The sequence below is a fragment of the Babylonia areolata genome, chromosome 32, assembly GCF_041734735.1.
Source record: "Babylonia areolata isolate BAREFJ2019XMU chromosome 32, ASM4173473v1, whole genome shotgun sequence".
NCBI classification, from domain to species: Eukaryota; Metazoa; Mollusca; class Gastropoda; order Neogastropoda; family Buccinidae; genus Babylonia; species Babylonia areolata.
In genome coordinates this window covers 5,509,997-5,531,206 of record NC_134907.1, presented here as the reverse complement: position 1 = coordinate 5,531,206, position 21,210 = coordinate 5,509,997, and the positions used below count along the sequence as shown (strand labels likewise).

The 21,210-nt window shown below is 42.6% G+C and overlaps 1 protein-coding gene across 2 annotated transcripts in view; it reads left to right on the top strand.

Moving 5' to 3' along the window:
• Positions 1–12,108: 12,108 nt before the first annotated feature.
• The window catches only part of LOC143276534 (uncharacterized), a 164,492-nt gene continuing 155,390 nt past the window's right edge, over positions 12,109–21,210 (top strand). Inside the window, exon 1 of one of the 2 annotated variants that reach the window (XM_076581082.1) lies at positions 12,109–12,224. The gene's annotated coding sequence lies outside the window, so the exon portion shown is untranslated. The remainder of the gene's footprint in view (positions 12,225–21,210) is intronic. The other variant, XM_076581084.1, reaches the window with a different exon arrangement.

Genomic DNA, 21,210 nt, shown 5'->3' with positions numbered 1-21,210 from the left:
TCATGCCTGAAGCACAGTGCAGCTTCCGCTCAGGCAGGGGAACATGTGACATGGTGTTTACCGTACGCCAGATGCAAGAGCAGAACAAGGAGCTCCACATGGTCTTTGTAGACCTGACTAAGGCCTTCGACACGGTGAACCGCCGTGATCTGTGGAAGATCCTCCTAAAGTTCGGCTGCCCAGAGAGCCTAATCCAGTTGATCGTGTCATTCCACGATGGCATGCAGGCGAGAGTACAGGAAAATACTGACATGTCCGATCCATTCCCTGTGGTAAATGGAGTAAAGCAGGGCTACGTCCTGGCACCCACACTGTTCTCCATTCTTTTCTCTGCCTTGCTGATTGATGCTTTCCAAGACTGTGACCGGGGCATCTACATTCAGTTTCGCACAGATGGCAAACTTTTCAACTTGCGGCGACTCCACGCTAGGTCCCGGGTGTTTGAGGCACTGTTGAGAGATATCCTCTTCGCTGATGACTGCGCTCTTGCTGCACACACCCATGAGGACATGCAGTTCATCATGGACAGGTTCTCAACCTCCTGCAGGCGCTTTGGACTCACCATCAGCCTCAGCAAGACCGAGTCCATGTACCAACCAGCTAGCTCACAGAACGCCAGTGCCTTCCACCCACCTGCAATCAAGATCGATGACACAGAGATCAAGTCAGTCGACAAGTTTTGCTACGTGGGCAGCACCCTATGCAGCAACGGAGCCCTCGATGCAGAAGTGACGCTACGCATCGCTAAGGCCAGCTCCGCCTTTGGCTGACTCAACAACAGGCTGTGGAACAACAAAGGCATCAGGCTCAGCACCAAAATCAAAACCTACAGAGCTGTTGTGCTGACAACCTTGTTGTACTGCTGTGAAATAGGGACGACGTATCGCCGTCACATTCAACAACTTGAGCAGTTTCACCAGAAATGCCTACGAAAGATCCTCGGCATAAAGTGGCAAGACAGGATCTCCAACCTCCAGGTCCTAGAGAGGAGCGGCCTGCCCAGCATCGAAAGCCTGCTGATCCAGTGCCAGCTACGCTGGACAGGACACGTCCGCATGACAGACAGCAGGATCCCGAAACTGTATGGCCAGCTGAAGGAAGGCCACAGCCCTGCAAGCGCTTCAAGGACACCTTGAAGACAAACCTCAAAGCCTGTGAAATAGACATCGCTTCTTGGGAAACTGATGCCCTTGACCGCTCTCGCTGGAGGATGCTGTGCTCTAGTGGCATGAAGAGGTTTGAAAACAAGAGAACGCTGGCCGTTAAGGAGAAGCGTGAGCGAAGGAAGCAGGGCTGAACTTCTGGAGACGTTTTCCCTTGCAACACCTGTAGGAAGTGCTGCGCATCCAGAATCGGCCTCTTCTCCCATATGAGGACACACACCGACAGATAAGCCTGCCTGCCTACTCAACCGTGGGCCCGACGGGAGACTCCATCATCACTCTCTGGATTAGACTATTGCAACCCTCTTCTCATCGGTTATCCTCACACCACTGCAGCAGGTACAAAACTCCGCCTATCTCATACATGAAAGTAGCTAGTTGATTGTGTAGGTATATTTGTAACGCTATATTGTGTGTGCGTCAAATGAATGGATGCATGCATGTATGTATGTATGTATGTACGAGTTTGTATGCCCATATATATGTTTATGGTGCATGATTGTAAGTTGAGGACTGAGTATGTTTCGTATGCGTGTGTGTGTGGATTGTAAAGCGCCTAGTGCAATGAGGAAGGCAATGATAATGTCCAGTTATCATTATTATTAAATTCGGGCTGCTTTCCCCAAGGAGAGCGCGTCGCTACGCTGACAGCGCCACCCACCCCCACCCCCCACCCCCCCCCGCCCCCCATTTCTTGCCGTGGGTTCTTTAACGTGCTCTTAATGCACGCTCCACACGGGACTTCGGTTTATCGTCTCATCCGAATGTCCTGTCCTTTGGAACACACTGTAGATGTCCTGTCCTCTGGAACACGCTGTCGTTGCCCTGTCCTCTGTAACACACTGTCAATGTCCTGTCCTTTGGAACACACTGTCGTTGTCCTGTCCTCTGGAACACACAGTCAATGTCCTGTCCTGTGGAACACACTGTCGTTGTCCTGTCCTCTGGAACACACAGTCAATGTCCTGTCCTGTGGAACACACAATGTCCTGTTCTCCTGAACACACTGTCGTTGTCCTGTTCTCTGGAACACACTGTCGTTGTCCTGTTCTCTGGAACACTCTGTCAATGTCATGTCCTCTGGAACACACAGTCAATGTCCAGTCCTCTGGAACACACTGTCGTTGTCCTGTTCTCTGGAACACACAGTCAATGTCCTGTCCTCTGGAACACACTGTCGTTGTCCTGTTCTCTGGAACACACAGTCAATGTCCTGTCCTCTGGAACACACAATGTCCTGTTCTCCTGAACACACTGCAGATGTCTTGTCCTCTGGAACACACTGTCAATGTCCTGTCCCCTGGAACACACTGTCGTAGTCCTGTCCTCTGGAACACACTGTAGATGTCCTGCCCTCTGGAACAGACTGTCAATGTCCTGCCCTCTGGAACAGACTGTCAATGTACTGTTCTCTGGAACACACTGTCAACGCGGAACGTCCTGTCCTCTGGAACACACTGTCAATGTCCTGTCCTCTGGAACACACTGTCAATGTCCTGTCCTCCGAAACACACTGTCAATGTCCTGTCCTCTGGAACACACTGTCAATGTCCTGTCCTCCGAAACACACTGTCAATGTCCTGTCCTCCGAAACACACTGTCAGTGTCCTGTCCTCTGGAACACTCATGTCCTCTGGAACACACTGTCAGTGTCCTGTCCTCTGGAACACACTGTCAGTGTCCTGTCCTCTGGAACACTCATGTCCTCTGGAACACACTGTCAGTGTCCTGTCCTCTGGAACACACTGTCAATGTCCGAAACACACTGTCAATGTCCTGTCTTGTGGAACACACTGTCAGTGTCCTGTCCTCTGGAACACTCTGTCAATGTCATGTCCTCTGGAACACACTGTCAATGTCATGTCCTCTGGAACACACTGTCAATGTCCTGTACTGTGGAACACACTGCCGTTGTCCTGTACTGTGGACCGCACCAACGTTGTCCTCTGGAACAGACTGACGTTATCCTCTGGAATACCGTCGTGAGGAATGGGGTTCCACCAAGAAGTGCGGAATTGATCCGAATGTACTGTGGGGAATATTTTTTAAACGGATCTCACTCATCTAAAATATTACATTTTGGAATATGGCTCAAACAATGAAAGACTATTGTATTACACAATTGGTGTGAAGATCTTATATTACCCACTTTCGCCTAAGCGTTCGCTTTCGGTAAAAGTAGTGGCAGTGTCTTCATACATACATGCATGATGCACTGATGACACAAAATTATTGAGAAGAGGCGAATGAAGCCAATAAATTGTATTCAAAGAATTATTTCTGCAAAGGCTGTATGATGTCCGCGATCGACGATCGAAACCACCAGATATCTTTCCTCAAAATACGCTTAATAATGAAATGGCAAAAAGTCGTTTGGGACGTTGCTTTCACTGCTCATGCGCTTATCACTAACAATTTTCGATTCTTCTTGTCTGAAAATAGTTCAGTTCGATAGAAATAAAGATCAAATCATTTTTTGAAAAAAGAAAGAAAGAAAGAAAGAAACAACAACAACAAGAAACTTTTTGAAGATGGCGTGCGTTTTCACAAACATCCATACTAGATAGCCATTTATTTTGATGTTTGTACCAAAGCCATAGAGCTAAACTGACGAACCGCGGAGCACGGCATATTGCAATGTTCGGATTTGTGGAACGCGAACCGTCCGCCAAAATTTTGCCGAAGGAACTGAACCTTTCTGGAGCAATTATTGTGTGTATTGCGTCGAGGTTGGAAAGTGGTAGTGAAGACAGGATACTTTCGAAACTTTGACAAATCTGTGTCCTGATCATGAACCGTTCAAATGTCGTTCCATCATGGGTTCGACAAACACTGACCAAAAATGTTATCAGGATCGACATATGTAAGTACTAGAAACACCATCCTCCCTCTCCCCGACTTTTAATTTTAGGTTCGGTTGTTAGCATGACTCACATGTGAGCCGCGAAGGCTTTGCTTCTTGTTCAAATCCTGACGGGCGCAACAGCCGAGTGGTTAAAGCGTTGGACTTTCAATCTGAGAGGCCCGGCTTCAAATCTCGGTAAGGGCGCCTGGTGGGTAAAGGGTGGAGATTTTTCCGATCTCCCAAGTCAGCATGTGCAGACCTGCTTTTGCCTGAATCCCCTTCGTGTGTTTACGCAAGCATAAGATCAAATGCACACGTTAAAGATCCTGTAATACATGTCAGCGTTCGGTGGGTTATGGAAACAAGAACATTCCAAACATGCACCCCCACCCCCGAAAACGGAGTATGGCTGCCTACATGGCGGGGTAGAAAGTGTCATACACGCAAAAGCCCACTCGTGCACGTACGAGTGAACGTGGGAGTTACAGCCCACGTACGAAGAAGTTCAAGTCCAAATTTGGTGTGGACAAACAAATTAATTCCAGAGAAAATGAACTTGTTAAAGTTCATCGCGCGCGTGTATGTGTGTGTGTGTGTGTGTGTGTGCGCGCGCGCGCGCCCGTGCACACACACACACACACACACACACACACACACACAATACATACATTCAGACATACATTCAGACATACATATTTACGCTACACACAACGATACAGACCAGACACAAGGGTAACCGAAGCAAAGGATTATTACATAGACTCGCGTTGTGTGTAAACACACACATGAGCCAAGAAAGAAAAGAAAGATGTCGAATATGATTTTACATTTCAGAAATTAAAGTCCAAACTTTGACGTCATATCCATGGACGTCAACACTACGTGTGTGTTGTTAGAGATAGAATGACCTCATAAACTACGGGCAAGTGTTGTTTCCAAAATGCGGAAAAAAACGTGCAAGATGGAACTGAGTCTCTGGAGGAATGTGGTGTTTGCAACCTTACAATTAACAGTTTTCGATCTTGAAGTGATAAATTAGCCGTAATGAAGAGTTTTGTTTTTCTTGTTGTTGCTAGATTGGAATATACAGACCCAGGTACGAAATATACACATCATTTTTGAACGTCGTCAGGAAACAACATACTGCAATGGACTGATTTGGATTCTGTACTGGTGCCTCGAAGACTCTGAAGCTAAGGAGTGCCATTACTAATGCTGTCAAGACTAGCGATCAGTTCTGGTCGTGTGAAAAGAAAAATCAACAACGGAACGAATTGTACATTTAGCTGGACCATGCTATTGTTTATTTGATTACAGAGTGTAAATGTTCAGAACTTAGATTGTATCAAGAACATAAGTTTTGAAACTGAGCCCGTTTCGAAATATTAGATATATTTCTTTCTTTTGAAAACTTTTCTTTTCCATTGGACTGTTTCCACTTCGTAAATTATATTTCCCGAATGACGTTCCGGACATTCTTTCAACTGGTAGGCCTAATGCCGATCGACAAGCCTCAACCGGAAAACTCGAGTCACTATAACCATGTCAAAGACGAAGACAGTACAGTTCCTGCAAATCCAGTGACTAAACTAATCATTCTTTCATTTCGCGAGAACGGCAGCTAAAAGCAAACAATTTTCTGTTCACTGTTTCTAGTGGCACTCGCAGGCAAGTCTGGAAAACACTCAAAACTTACGATAATCCCTCAAAAGCATACAGAGTTACGTAGGTGAAGGTGACGGCGATTACACACCTCAGAAGCATACACAAAGTCCACGAACTTGAGTTGCTATGATCCTCCGTAAGAGAAGGCCATCCAGGCCCCGGAAGCGGAAACGTCGGCGCACACTGAAAACGATGGCGAGAGGTGTTGCGGGATCAGCCCCCGCAAAGCGGAATGTTCGCTCCTTTTTCAATTCCTGTTTGGTCATGGCCCTTCAGCTGGGGGTCTATATCATGATGGCTGTGGTGGAGGTCGTGGGGGTCTTGGTGAGGTTCGTGGTCTGGCTTTTATGGTCTTCAGTTCTCACCATTATTTCCAGCGTCATCAAACTGTCCCATCGTCCCTCCAGCACAAAACGACAGGACAACCAAAGAAGAAGCAGCAGACAGGATCTACTCCCTGGGCGCGGGAAATCCACCCGAAAGTACCAACAGCAGATGTGATGAAAGGAGGAAGAACTGGGTATTTTTGGTCGTATGTGCGGGATGACACAGGAGGGTACCCAGAGCCGTGTACCGAAAGTCCCGACTCCAGCTGAGGACACCCCTTCCGATGATTCAGAGGATTCGGTCAGTGGCTGATAAATGACTGGTCCAGTATTTTTCATTGTCCCATCAATGACTGATCAAAGACCAATCACGGACTGATCACTGATCGATCAATGGTCAATCAGTATATGAACAAGCACATTCAGTGGTTGATGTCTTTTACCGGACTGATCAGGCACAGTCTATGCGGTGAGCATTTCAGGTGACCCAACAAAAACACAGTTCCCACTGAGGCCCTTTCTTTCCAATGCTCAATTCCTGTTTGGATACTTCGACTGACAAGTCAAATGTCAAGGCATGAATGGAACTTTTCAGTTTATCAAACAACAAGGCGTGAAAATAATAATAATGATGATGATAATAACAATGATAACAATAGTGATAATCTAAATTTATATAGCGCCTGCCAACACTCAAGGCGTTTCACAATAACTGCAAAAAGGGTAATACCAAAGAAAAAACAAGAGAGGCAAGGCCCTCAAGACTCACTTGTGATACACTTAAAAAAAAAATCCAAGCTTTTTATGTATTGAGTATAATTTCAAAATGTAATGTTTAAGATGAGAAAGATCAGTTTAAAACAAATTAAGTCCCCTAGCATTAATTACAGAGTAATTTCCCTTCTTTACTATCTGCACCAAAACGTTTGCAAAATAAATAAAACTTCCATGCTTAGCAAAAAAAGTTCCTGTTTGAACAAAAAATGATAATAATGACTGCTCTTGTTGTTGGGTCAGAATATCAGATCAAAGTGCCAAGTTTAGAGAATACAAGAAATATAAATATAACAGTAAATGCAGTTTGCATATAATTAAGCTTCATTTTTTATTTATCTTTTTTGTGTCCATCCCAGAGGTGCAATATTGTTTTAAACAAGATGACTGGAAAGAACTGATTTTTTTCCTATTTTTATGCCTAATTTGGTGTCAACTGACAAAGTATTTGCAGAGAAAATGTCAATGTTAAAGTTTACCACGGACACACACACACACACACACACACACACACACACACACACAAACGAACACCGGGTTAAAACATACTCACTTTGTTTACACAAGTGAGTCAATAATATGGTATAGTGCACAATGCAAAAAACAACAACAACAACAAACAAAAACAATATTGTTTTAAACAAGACGACTGGAAAGAACTGACAAAGTATTTGCAGAGAAAATGGCAATGTTAAAGTTAACCACGGACACACACACACACACACACACACACACACACACACACACACACAGATAGAGAGAGAGACAACCGAACACCGGGTTAAAACATAGACTCACTTTGTTTACACAAGTGAGTCAAAAAAGCCACCACATGTAACATATGACACCCACATACGCGTGTGGGTATTGCAATATAAAACACATTGGGGTGTGCAGGATACAATAACAATACATACACACTGGGGTGTGCAGGATACAATTACAATATATACACAATTGTGGTGTGCAGGATACAATTACAATACATACACATTGACATGTCCAGGATACAATTAGAATACATACACATTGGGGTGTGCAGGATGCAATTACAATACATACACATTGGGGTGTGCAGGATACAGTACAATACATACACATTGGGGTGTGCCGGATACAATAACAATACATACACATTGGGTTGTGCCGGATACAATAACAATACATACACATTGGGGTGTGCCGGATATGACAATAATACACACACATTGAGGTGTGCTGGATACGATAACAATACATACACGTTGGAGGGGGGGGGGGGGGGGGGGTAGGATAAAATTACAGTACATACACATGTGCATGTGCAGGATATAATTACAATACATTTACATTGGGGTGTGGAGGATACAATTACAATACATACACATTGGGGTGGTCAGGAAACAATTACAATACAAACACATTGAGGCGTACCTGATATAATTGCAATATATACACACTGGAATGTACAGGATATAATTACAATACATACACATTGGCATGTGCAGGATACAATAGTAATACACACAAATTCAGGTTTGCAGGATATAATTACAATACATATACACCGGGGTGTGCTGAATATAATTACAGTATATACACATTGAGGTGTGCAGGATATAATAACAATACATACACACTGGGGTGTGCTGGATACAATTACAATACACAAACATCGGGGTGTGTAGGATACAATTGTCATACATACACATTGCCGTGTGCAGGATACAATAATAATACACACACACTAGGGTGTGCAGGATACAATTACAATACATTGGCATTGAGGTGTGTTGAATACATTTACATAGCATACACTTTTGGGTGTGCGGGATACAATTACAAAACACACACACTGGGTTGTGCAGGATGCAATTACAATACATACACATTGAGGTGTGCTGGATACAATTACAATACATACATATTGAGCTATGCTGGATAGAATTACAACACATAATCATTCGGGTGTGCAGGATACAATTAGAATACATACACATTCAGATGTGCAATATACAATTACAATACATACACACTTGCGAATACAGGATACAATAACAATGCATACATATTGAGCTGTGCTGGATACAATTACAATACATATTCATTAGGGTGTTCATGATACAATTGCAATACATACACATTGGGGTGTGCAGGATACAATAACAATGTGGAGTGATGGCCTAGAGGTAACGCGTCCGCCTAGGAAGCGAGAGAACCTGAGCGCGCTGGTTCGAATCACGGCACAGTCCCCGAAATTTTCTCCCCCTCCACTAGACCTTGAGTGGTGGTCTGGACGCTAGTCATTCGGATGAGACGATAAACCGAGGTCCCGTGTGCAGCGTGCACTTAGCGCACGTAAAAGAACCCACGGCAACAAAAGGGTTGTTCCTAGCAAAATTCTGTAGAAAAATCCACTTCGATAGGAAAAACAAATAAAACTGCACACAGGAAAAAAACAACAAAAAATGGGTGGCGCTGTAGTATGGCGACGCGCTGTCCCTGGGGAGAGCAGCCCGAATTTCACACAGAGAAATCTGTTGTGATAAAAAGAAATACAAATACAAATACGTACACATTGACGTGTGCGCAATTCAATTACAATACATACACACTTGGCTGTGCAGGATACAATAACAATGCATAGATATTGAAGTGTGATGGACACAGTTACAATACATACACATTAGGGTGTTCTGGATACAATTACAATACATACACACTGTGGTGTGCAGGATACCATAACAATTCATACACATTGACATGTGCAGGATACAATTACAATACATACACAATGAGATGTGCGGGATACATTTACAACATATACATATTGGGGTATGCAGGATAGAATTACAATAAATGCACACTGGGGTATTCAGGATACAATTACAATACATACACACCGGGGTGTGCAGGATAGGATAACAATACATACAAATTGGGGTGTGCAGGTTACAATTACAATACATACACATTGGGATGTACAGGATACGATTACAGTGTATACACACTGGGTTGTGCGGGATACAATTACAATATATACACATTGGGGTCTGTAGGATACAATAACAATACATACACATTGGGATGTACAGGATACGATTACAATGCATACACACTGGGTTGTGCGGGATACAATTACAATATATACACATTGGGGTCTGTAGGATACAATAACAATACATACACATTGGGATGTACAGGATACGATTACAATGCATACACACTGGGTTGTGCGGGATACAATTACAATATATACACATTGGGGTCTGTAGGATACAGTAACAATACATACACATTGGGGTGTGCAGGATACGATAACAAAACATACACATTGAGGTGTGCAGGATACAATAACAATACATACACATTAGGGTGTGCTGGATATAATAACAATACATACACATTAGGGTGTGCTGGATATAATAACAATACATACACATTGGGGTGTGCAGGATACAATAACAATACATACAGTCTGGGGTGTGCAGGATACAATAACAATACATACAGTCTGGGGTGTGCAGGATACAATAACAATACATACACACTGGGGTTTGGAGGTTGCAATAACAATCTATACTCATTGAATCACACCTTCAGTTCAACAATGTCAAACGACAAAAGCTAAACACACACAGACATACACACACACACACACACACACACACACACACACACACACACACACACACACACACACACAGAGAGAGAGAGAGAGAGAGAGAGAGAGAGAGAGAGAGAGAATGATAATGAAAATATCAATACTGATAATGTTCACAAACATAACTTTGTACTAAACAGTGCAATCCTAATCAAGTATTATGTGAAATGAAGTCGCCACATGTGTATACAGCCACAGCCTTTTAAGTCGACGTGTTCGCTGATGCAGAGGCCATGCTTCAACATCTTTGTTATGGATTTTGGCTTTCTGAACAGGCGATGCGAAATTTCGTGGGAATGTTGACCATGCTTCAGATCACACACACACACACACACACACACACACACACACACACACACACACACACACGCACGCACGCACGCACGCACGCTCGCACGCGGACTCGCGCACGTAGCACTTCCCCTATCAACACGCTATCACTCCCAACTTCCTCCTTCCCTCCAGCTCCAGACACAGCCGTGTGACGGTGTACGTTCTTTACGGGTCTTTCTTCAGCTTCTCCAGTGTTTGACGCCAACTATCTTGATGGGCACATTCACGATTATGCTCAATATATACTTGTTCTTCACGTTTAAACTTCCGTACCAGCAGATGAAAGAGAAAGTAAAACTGATGAAATGAAGCAGCGGTAAAAAAAAAAAAAAAAAAGAAAGAAAAAAAGGAGAATTATAGGATTTGATCTGAATATTTCTGAGCTTCTGTAAACAGTAAATGTGAGACTGGAATTTCTTTTGTAAGTGATAGGTATTGGGTGTAAGACTGAGTTTATCATAACTTGTTGTATCGATTGATATATATATTCACTAACTCTTTCGACTTTTGTTCCATTGATATAGCTGTCTCTTGCTTTTCTTATTGTCTGCCTTGCTGGTGCATTCACCCATACTTTTTTCATGAAAAGCCTGAAGATTTTGTTTCTTTCTTTCTCTCTTTCTTTCTTCTTTCTTCCTAAATGTCTATATGTGTGTACTTTTAGTAAAGACAGATTGGAAGAATATGCCATACCTAAAAATTTCATCCTTCAATAAATAAGTTTTGAGCTCTCTCTCTCTCTCTCTCTCTCTCTCTCTCTCTCTCTCTCTCTCTTTCTCTCTCTCTCTCTCTATCCCTCCATCACACACACACATGTATGTGCACATATACATACACACACCTGGCAGATTTTTTTTATCTTTTTTTCCACAAGAAACAGACATGAACAACTGACAGACTGACATAAATAAATCAGATCATAGACATAATCAGAACTATGTATATGAAGTCAATGTGGTACAAAAATAGAAATAAAGAAAAATTCATAAAGAAAAAAAAAGCCATAGAATCACAGCAAACGTCATCAGAACTACGTTGACAGAAAACCTATCAATAGTTAGGAAACGTCATCAGAACTACTTTCACAGCTGTAGTCTACACTACTTTCTCATCAGCATCTCCCCCTCCCCAATTTCATCCCCCTTCAATCTTACAACATCGACCCCTCCACACACAGACACACGCGTGCGTGCGCGCACACACACACGCACGCACACACACACGCACACACACACACACACACACACACACACACACAACTTCATCTCCCTTTGTTGCCACAGCCAATCCCAGTGCAGGATCTGAGCAGTCATTCCTGCTGCATAACATCAAGCGGTAGGATCTCCTCATAAAAGATCGAAACAGTCCAACCTGCTTCACACCATCGAAGAAACATTCTAACTTAACAAGAGTCATATTGTTGTTCTTACTGTCTGTATCTACGCTGCGAAGTCTTCAAACACAGTTTATTCCAGGTATGAGAATGGGAGCGGGATGTGTGTGTGTGTGTGTGTGTGTGTGTGTGTGTGTGTGTGCGTGTCTGTCGCGCCTTACTTTATAGGAAAGGGCCTATCCCCTCACACAGAGGACATCAGGAACAAGGGAGATAAAATAATGTTTTTATTTCAATATTTACGCTTATGCTAAGAAAAACTATTGAACACCTTTGCAGCTACCAAGGTGTGGCCAATGTAGTCTGAAGAATCAGACCAGAGACTCGGAACGGCTGTGTTGTTTTTGTCGTTGTTGTTTTGTGCTTGTTTAATTGTGTGCATTTATTGCTTTCACATCAAACTTTATTACCTTCAATAGTTTATCTTAGCATCAGCGTAAGTATTGAAATAAAAACATTATTTTATCTCCCTTGTTCCTGATGTCCTCTGTGTGAGGGGATAGGCCCTTTCCTATAAAGTAGGGGGCGACACACACGCACACACACACACACACACACACACATACACACACACGTCTTACTTTTCCATTCACATTTTTTTTTTCTAGAAAGCCTTCAAATATTGTTTTTCTTGACTTCATAATTGAGCACTCTTTCTATTCTTTCTATGTTGTATTCGACTTGCATATTGCACGCTTGAAGTGTCCGTTGGCAATGTTCGTAATCTCAGTCCCATGACACACTCAACTCTGGTAGACAAAGATTTTTTTGCCAAAGGTCTGAAGAGAGAACCGATGAACTGTCAGCAGAGAGATGTCAACTGAGTGCAGCGACCTAGAAGGATGGTGTAGATGGAGAGGATCTGAAAGACAAGGTGGCATATTGTTGTGATAGAGCCACTTTGTAATGAATTCCTGCTTAACAGGAAGCCAGTGAAGTGTTCTGAGTAGTGATGTTGCACTTCATTAATTTTGTGTATTACGTATAACTGTTTCTGTTCAAGTTAGGTTTTTAATCCTCTGGTAAAAAATCGACGAATGGTCTACCCCAGAGGCATGTCCTATGTTTATGTGTTTGATGTGACTGTATTTGTGCCTTTTTTGTCTGTGGTTTTGATTTGGTTCTACGATACTGATATTTACAGTTTTTCATTCCTGATATGACATTGTGTGGTCAGTTTGACTGTTAGCAGCAAAGATAAATAAAGATGAAAACATCCACACATACATACAGAGAGAAAGTGGACTGGTAGAGAAAAGCGAGCGGACAAGCAAGGTATCATGATACACACAAGGAGCAGAAGGGCCAGGTTTCTGATGGCATTATGGTGCTGCCATCTTCAAAACTGTATCATATTGCCATCAGCTCGCTTCCAAACTACCTTGTGTGCTTTTAATATATTATGAAGAGAGTTGTCATTTTGATATTGATTTGAATACTTTTAATTTTGAGAGAAACATTATTGTTAAACTGAATGTGATCTAAATTCTTTGGGGGCAGATCTTTTGACTTTTTTGTGCCCCGGCCTTTGGGATATTCCGTTTTCTACATTTTGATGATGATGAATGATTATTGGGGTTGATGACGCTGCTGATATGTGTCCATTTCTGTTTGGGACTACTTGACAAGGTTGTTTCATATTACGTTTCGGCGTCAAGGGGCTCGAGAGATGCAGACACCTGCAGTGTTGGGCAGGAAATATTTAGCAACACTCCCAAAGACACATCCGGGAAGTGGATGACCCTCGTAGTCTCACTCCCATGACACACTCCCATGACACACTCACTCCCATGACACACTCCCATGACACACTCAACTCTGGGTCGGAGCCGGCCACGGGCCGAACAAAGAACCCACCTGATGGGGCTGGAACCCGCGTCCCCTCAGACGTCTGTCTGTGATACTGACCACTTCGCACTGTGGCTGATGGGATAGAAATAGTATTATCGGACTGTTACAGATATCGCTCAAAGATACATATAGATAGGTATTTATTTTAAAACTTACACGAAAAAAAAAACCCACCCACAAACGCAGTTTCAGTTTTCTCTGTGTGTGTTTCCTCTGAAGACTTTTGCCAGGTGACACCAGTGACCAGAGCTCAAGGCCCTGTTTCGGCACAGTGCTGTGTCCTTGGGAAAGGCTTTTTACTCTGATTTTCCTCACTCCACCTGTGTCCTTGGGAAAGGCTTTTTACTCTGATTTTCCTCACTCCACCTGTGTCCTTGGGAAAGGCTTTTTACTCTGATTTTCCTCACTCCACCTGTGTCCTTGGGAAAGGCTTTTTACTCTGATTTTCCTCACTCCACCTGTGTCCTTGGGAAAGGCTTTTTACTCTGATTTTTCTCACTCCACCAGTGTCCTTGGGAAAGGCTTTTTACTCTGATTTTCCTCACTCCACCAGTGTCCTTGGGAAAAGCTTTTTACTCTGATTTTCCTCACTCCACCTGTGTCCTTGGGAAAAGCTTTTTACTCTGATTTCTCACTCATACTCTGATTTTCCTCACTCCACCTGTGTCCTTGGGAAAGGCTTTTTACTCTGATTTTCCTCACTCCACCTGTGTCCTTGGGAAAGGCTTTTTACTCTGATTTTCCTCACTCCACCTGTGTCCTTGGGAAAGGCTTTTTACTCTCATTTTCCTCACTCCACCTTGAAGTAAATGGACACCTGACTTTGGCTGGGCGGGGGATGGAGGGGGTCGGGGGAACGGGGGACGGACTGAGTCCCGCCTTCCCATGCCTAGTCCTAATTCACTTCCCCAATGGCCATAAAACACCAAGGAAACTTTAACCTCTGAACTACCCATGTGCATTGAAGATGCTGGTGATAACACATTTGGCGTAACTGGTAAACTTTCAGTGTAGCAATAAAATAAAAAAAATAAAAAAAAATACACAGCTTCATTTGTATCAGTTTGCATTAGTTGTGTTTGAACACTAAATCTTCAGGTACTCGTGCAGTTCAGTCGTGGCCCGGCAATCATATCAAAACCAGAGTGGTGATATATATATATATATATATATATATATATATATATATATATATATATATTTATTTATTTATTTTTTTTTATTTATTTTTTTTTTTAATAGGGGGTGATGAATAATGATGCTTGTTGTTCCATTGACTCAGACCTCAACAAAACCGAACTGTTTGCTTTTGTGGTGTGTTTTTTTCTCTCCGTGCCCGTGGCTCTTGTCTTCATAAACAACGTGAATCTGTGTCAGCTATCCCCTGTCGGTTGATCGTGTGCTTGTGGCGGGGAAGGGGGGGGGGATGGCGGGGGGGGTGGGGGTGTTGATGGTGGTAAAGAGAGGGAGAGAAAGACAGAGGTGAGGGTTGGGGGATGAACTTTAACACTGGCGTGGTATTCAGGACCACTTTTGTCCGTGTACTGAAAATGTACTACAACTGTTTTCATCCTCCACAACCCCCAGAACGGACAAAAAGATAAAACCCCTTTGAATCCTTGACATACAACTGGATTTGATTATAATGACTACCAAGTTAAACCGATCTCTCAGTCAAAGAAGGCTACTCACTTGATTATGCTTGTTGAAAAGACCTTGACGCTTACGCTTTGAATCTTTGACAGATGTGAATAAAGCATTGTCAGACATTTTCTTCAGAACCACCATACACAAAAGCACGGAGAACAATTCTTTTTCAAACATTAAATTGCAACTGGGCAGAAATCATTAATGCAGTAAGCGTTCCTTTTCTTCGGGACAGGGCAAACAGTAGCTGTTTTCCGCAAGGCAGGAGTAGTGCCTTCTTTCAAAGACCATGTAAATAAAAGTCTAAAAACATAAGAAAGCTCATAAGTATGTCTTCAGTAGTCTCCCACATATGCCATATGGGCTTGTAGCCTTTCGTCCATTCAAACGTTTAATCATTATTATGACAAACAACGCTTTCCTCGGCAACGTGACATTGACATCACCAGTGGTAGAGGTAATAGAAGTAGAAGTAGTAGTAATGTTATTGCTATTTTCATTATCGTCATAGTCATCATCATAATAGTCATCGTCATCGATGCATAATCACCCTTTTTTATATCACTACTAGTCTGCAACATCGAACTAAACACACATTCTTGCTTCAAACAAAATCATTGATACTTTACATAAGCTGACAGTCTGATATTTTTCTGTATCAATTATGGTATGTTTTTTTGTAGTTGCTATTTGAATTAAGAAGCGTGAGCGAAGGAAGCGGGGCTCAACTTCTGGAGACGTTTTCCCTTGCAAACACCTGTGGGAAGTGCTGCGCATCCAGAATCGGCCTCTTCTCCCATATGAGGACACACACCGACAGATAAGCCTGCCTGCCTACTCATCCGTCGGTCCGACGGGAGACTCCATCATTTGAATAATAGGAAGTAATCGTAGTCGCAGTTCTTTGTTTATTTTAAGCTTTTCAGCTGTTGATGTCGTGCCTTAAACATTAGTATTTTCTTATTTTTCATTTTACGTGATGACTGATATGTGATCCATATGATCATGAAAGAGTGAATGGACTGTTCATTTATTTTCTATTCACTTGCGTCTCAATCATTTTTTTACCTTAATGTTTTCCTTTTGTATGATGATTGATGTGCACAAAGTAATTAAGGCAATATGTACCGGTCACTCAGTTTTATGTCACTTCAGTTGACGAGCGCTTAAATGAGCTTACAGAAAACTATTTGTTTGAATTGTTGGAAACCAACACTGAAGTCTTTTGACTCTGAACTGAATGGAAATGAAAGAAGCCAACCCGAAGACGGCAGAGGAAAAAAGAAGGGGTAGAACTAGCTACCATTCGTTTCCACGTGCCCTGTCCGCCATGGCCAAACAACTCTCACGCATCACAAGTCGTCACATAAATATGCAAATCACTGCAACAGATGCCGCCCAGTTTCCAATAAGGAAAGGATTTAGTCGCTGGATTTGCTTCTTGTTCTTCTTTTTCTTTTCTTTTTTTCTCCACAACAAATCATTTTCCGTGTGGGTTCCTCTCTTCATTTGTTCTTCATATTCATCACACGTGCCACAGCTGTAACGACATCTACACGTGACACATTCACACATGACACTTCCACACATCACACATCCATACATGACACAGCCATACATGACACATCCGTACATAACACAGCCATACATGACACATCTGTACATGACACATCCGTACATAACACAGCCATACATGACACATCTGTACATGACACATCCGTACATAACACAACCATACATAACACAGCCATACATGACACATCTGTACATGACACATCCGTACATAACACAACCATACATAACACTCCCATACATGACACATCCGTACATGACACAGCCATACATGACACATCCGTACATGACATCCGTACATGACACAGCCATACAGGACACATCCGTACATGACACAGCCATACATGACACATCCGTACATGACACAGCCATACGTGACACATCTATACATAACACAGCCATACATGACACATCTGTACATGACACATCCGTACATAACACAACCATACATAACACAGCCATACATGACACATCTGTACATGACACATCCGTACATAACACAACCATACATAACACTCCCATACATGACACATCCGTACATGACACAGCCATACATGACACATCCGTACATGACATCCGTACATGACACAGCCATACAGGACACATCCGTACATGACACAGCCATACATGACACATCCGTACATGACACAGCCATACGTGACACATCCATACATGACACAGCCATACATGACACAGCCATACATGACACATCTATAAATGACACAGCCATACATGACACAGCCATACATGACACATCCGTACATGACACAGCCATACATAACACAGCCATACATAACACATCCATACATGACACAGCCATGAATAACACATCCATACATGACACATCCATACATAACACATCCATACATGACACATCCATACATGACACAGCCATACATAACACAGCCATACATAACACATCCATACATGACACAGCCATACATAACACATCCATACATGACACAGCCATACATAACACAGCCATACATAACACAGCCATACATGACACAGCCATACATAACACAGCCATACATGACACATCCATACATGACACAGCCGTACATCACACAGCCATACATGACACATCCATACATGACACATCCATACATGACACATCTATATATGACACAGCCGTACATGACACAGCAATACATAACACAGCCATACATGACACATCCATACATGACACATCTATATATGACACAGCCGTACATCACACAGCCATACATAACACAGCCATACATCACACAGCCATACATGACACATCCGTACATAACACATCCATACATGACACATCCATACATGACACATCCATACATGACACATCTAAATATGACACAGCCGTACATCACACAGCCATACATAACACAGCCATACATGTCACATCCGTACATAACACAGCCATACATGACACATCCATACATGACACATCTATATATGACACAGCCGTACATCACACAGCCATATATAACACAGCCATACATGACACATCCATACATGACACATCTATATATGACACAGCCGTACATCACACAGCCATACATAACACAGCCATACGTGACACATCCATACATGACACAGCCATACATGACACATCCGTACATAACACAGCCATACATAACACAGCCATACATGACACAGCCGTACATGACACATCCATACATGACACAGCCATACATGACACATCCGTACATAACACAGCCATACATGACACAGCCGTACATGACACAGCCGTACATGACACATCCATACATGACACATCCATACATGACACATCCATACATAACACATCCATACATGACACATCCGTACATGACACATCCATACATAACACATCCATACATGACACATCCATACATAACACAGCCATACATGACACAGCCAAATATGACACAGCAGTACATCACACAGCCATACATGACACATCCATACATGACACATCTGTACATGACACATCCGTACATGACACAGCCATACATGACACATCCGTACATGACACAGCCATATATGACACAGCCGTACATCACACAGCCCTACATGACACAGCCGCGCATGACACATCCATACATGACATACATACATCATCCATACATGACACATCCATACATGACATGCATACATCATCCATACATGACACAGCCATACATGACACATCCATACATGACAGGCATATATTAAAGAACCATACATGACATAACCATACATGACACACCCTTACATAACACAGCCGCTGAAAGGAGAAATCATGGTGATATTTTCAGTTAATCAGAGTGCAGGACATCAATAGGTCTTCTTTACAACAATATTGTAGGACACCAACAGTGTCCAGACTAGATTACTGCAATTCTACCTTAGCAGAATAACCATCTTCCTCTCTTATCAGACTACAGAAAGTACAGAACAATGCTGCACGACTTGAAATCTGATCATGTCACACCTCTTTTGCATCATTTACACTGGCTTCCTATAGAGTCCCGCATTCACCATAAACTAGCGACATTTGCCTTCCGACATTTTGATGAATATCTTCCCCCGTATCTCTCCTCTGTGCTGGAAATGTATGAACCATGCAGAACGCAAAGATCCAGCTCTGAAAGGTTCCTTAAAGTCTTTCAAGCGCTTCAAGGACGCCTTGAAGACAAACCTCAAAGCTTGTGACATAGACATCGCTTCCTGGGAAACTGATGCCCTTGGCCGCTGTCGCTGGAGGATGCTGTGCTCTAGTGGCATAAAGACGTCTGAAAACAAGAGAATGCTGGCAGCGTGAGCGAAGGAAGCAGGGCTCAACTTCTGGAGACGTTTTCCCTTGCAACACCTGTGAAAAGTGCTGTGCATCCAGAATCGGCCTCTTCTCCCATATGAGGACACACACCGACAGATAAGCCTGCCTGCCTACTCATCCGTCAGACCGACGGGAGACTCCATCATCATCATCTTCACCCCAAATTTGGAATTCTTTGCCATCGTCCCTCAGAAATGCTCCTGATCTCCAGACCTTTAAGTCAGATCTGAAAACGCACCTCTTCCGCAAACATTTCTGCACTCAGCACAATGGATAGTCCAAAGTCTGTTCGCCACATAGAGTTTTATGGTAAAGATGTTTATACTCACGAAATCCTGTTTTAGTGCAGTTGATATATTTAATGTGTCTGGGCGCACGCGCGCGCGCGCGCATGTTTATATAAGTGTGTGTGTGTGTGTGTGTGTGTGTGTGTGTGCGTGTGTGTGTGTGAATAGAATAGAATAGAATACTTTTTTATTGTCACAAAACCTTAAAGTTTATAAGACACAATGAAACAGAAACATGAACATATTAAGAAGAGAAACATTCATGAACAAATTTCGCCAGCCTTGGCTGTATTTCTGTTAGAAGGATCAATTCACTAGGCTTTGCATTTGGACGACATATATCGATTAGGAATCTGTGTCTGTAAGTATTGTACTTTACACAATTGTCTAAAAGGTGAATCTCATCTTCTAAACTGTTACAAGTATCACACAGTCTTTGTTCTTTCGGTGTATTTTTATTTTCGATTTGTAAGTCATGGGCGCTGATTCGTAACATGGTCAGTGCTTTCCTGTGTTGTGTATTTGCTGTATTCATTAAATACGGTTCAATTTTATAATTTGTCACAGCGTTCTTGTAAAATGCTAATTTAGATGAACTATCATGTTTCTGTTTCTGTGTGTGTGTGTGTGTGTGTGTGTGTGTGTGTGTGTGTGTGTGTGTGTGTGTGTGTGTGTGTGTGTGTGTGTGCGGGTGTGTGTGTGCGCGCGCATATGCTTGTGTGTTTAAAAAAAATGTGTGTCTTTATGGAATGTATTTCTTTTTAAATCTAAGCATTATTTACTTGATATTTTTATTGTTTAGTGGATTGTGCTTTTTTTATTCGTTCTGTGAACGCACTGGATTGAGCTGTTGTTATGTTTTTATGTTATGTTTATATCTGACTCGATGATGTAAGGCGCTTTGAGCAGCATTAGTACTGGATATCGCG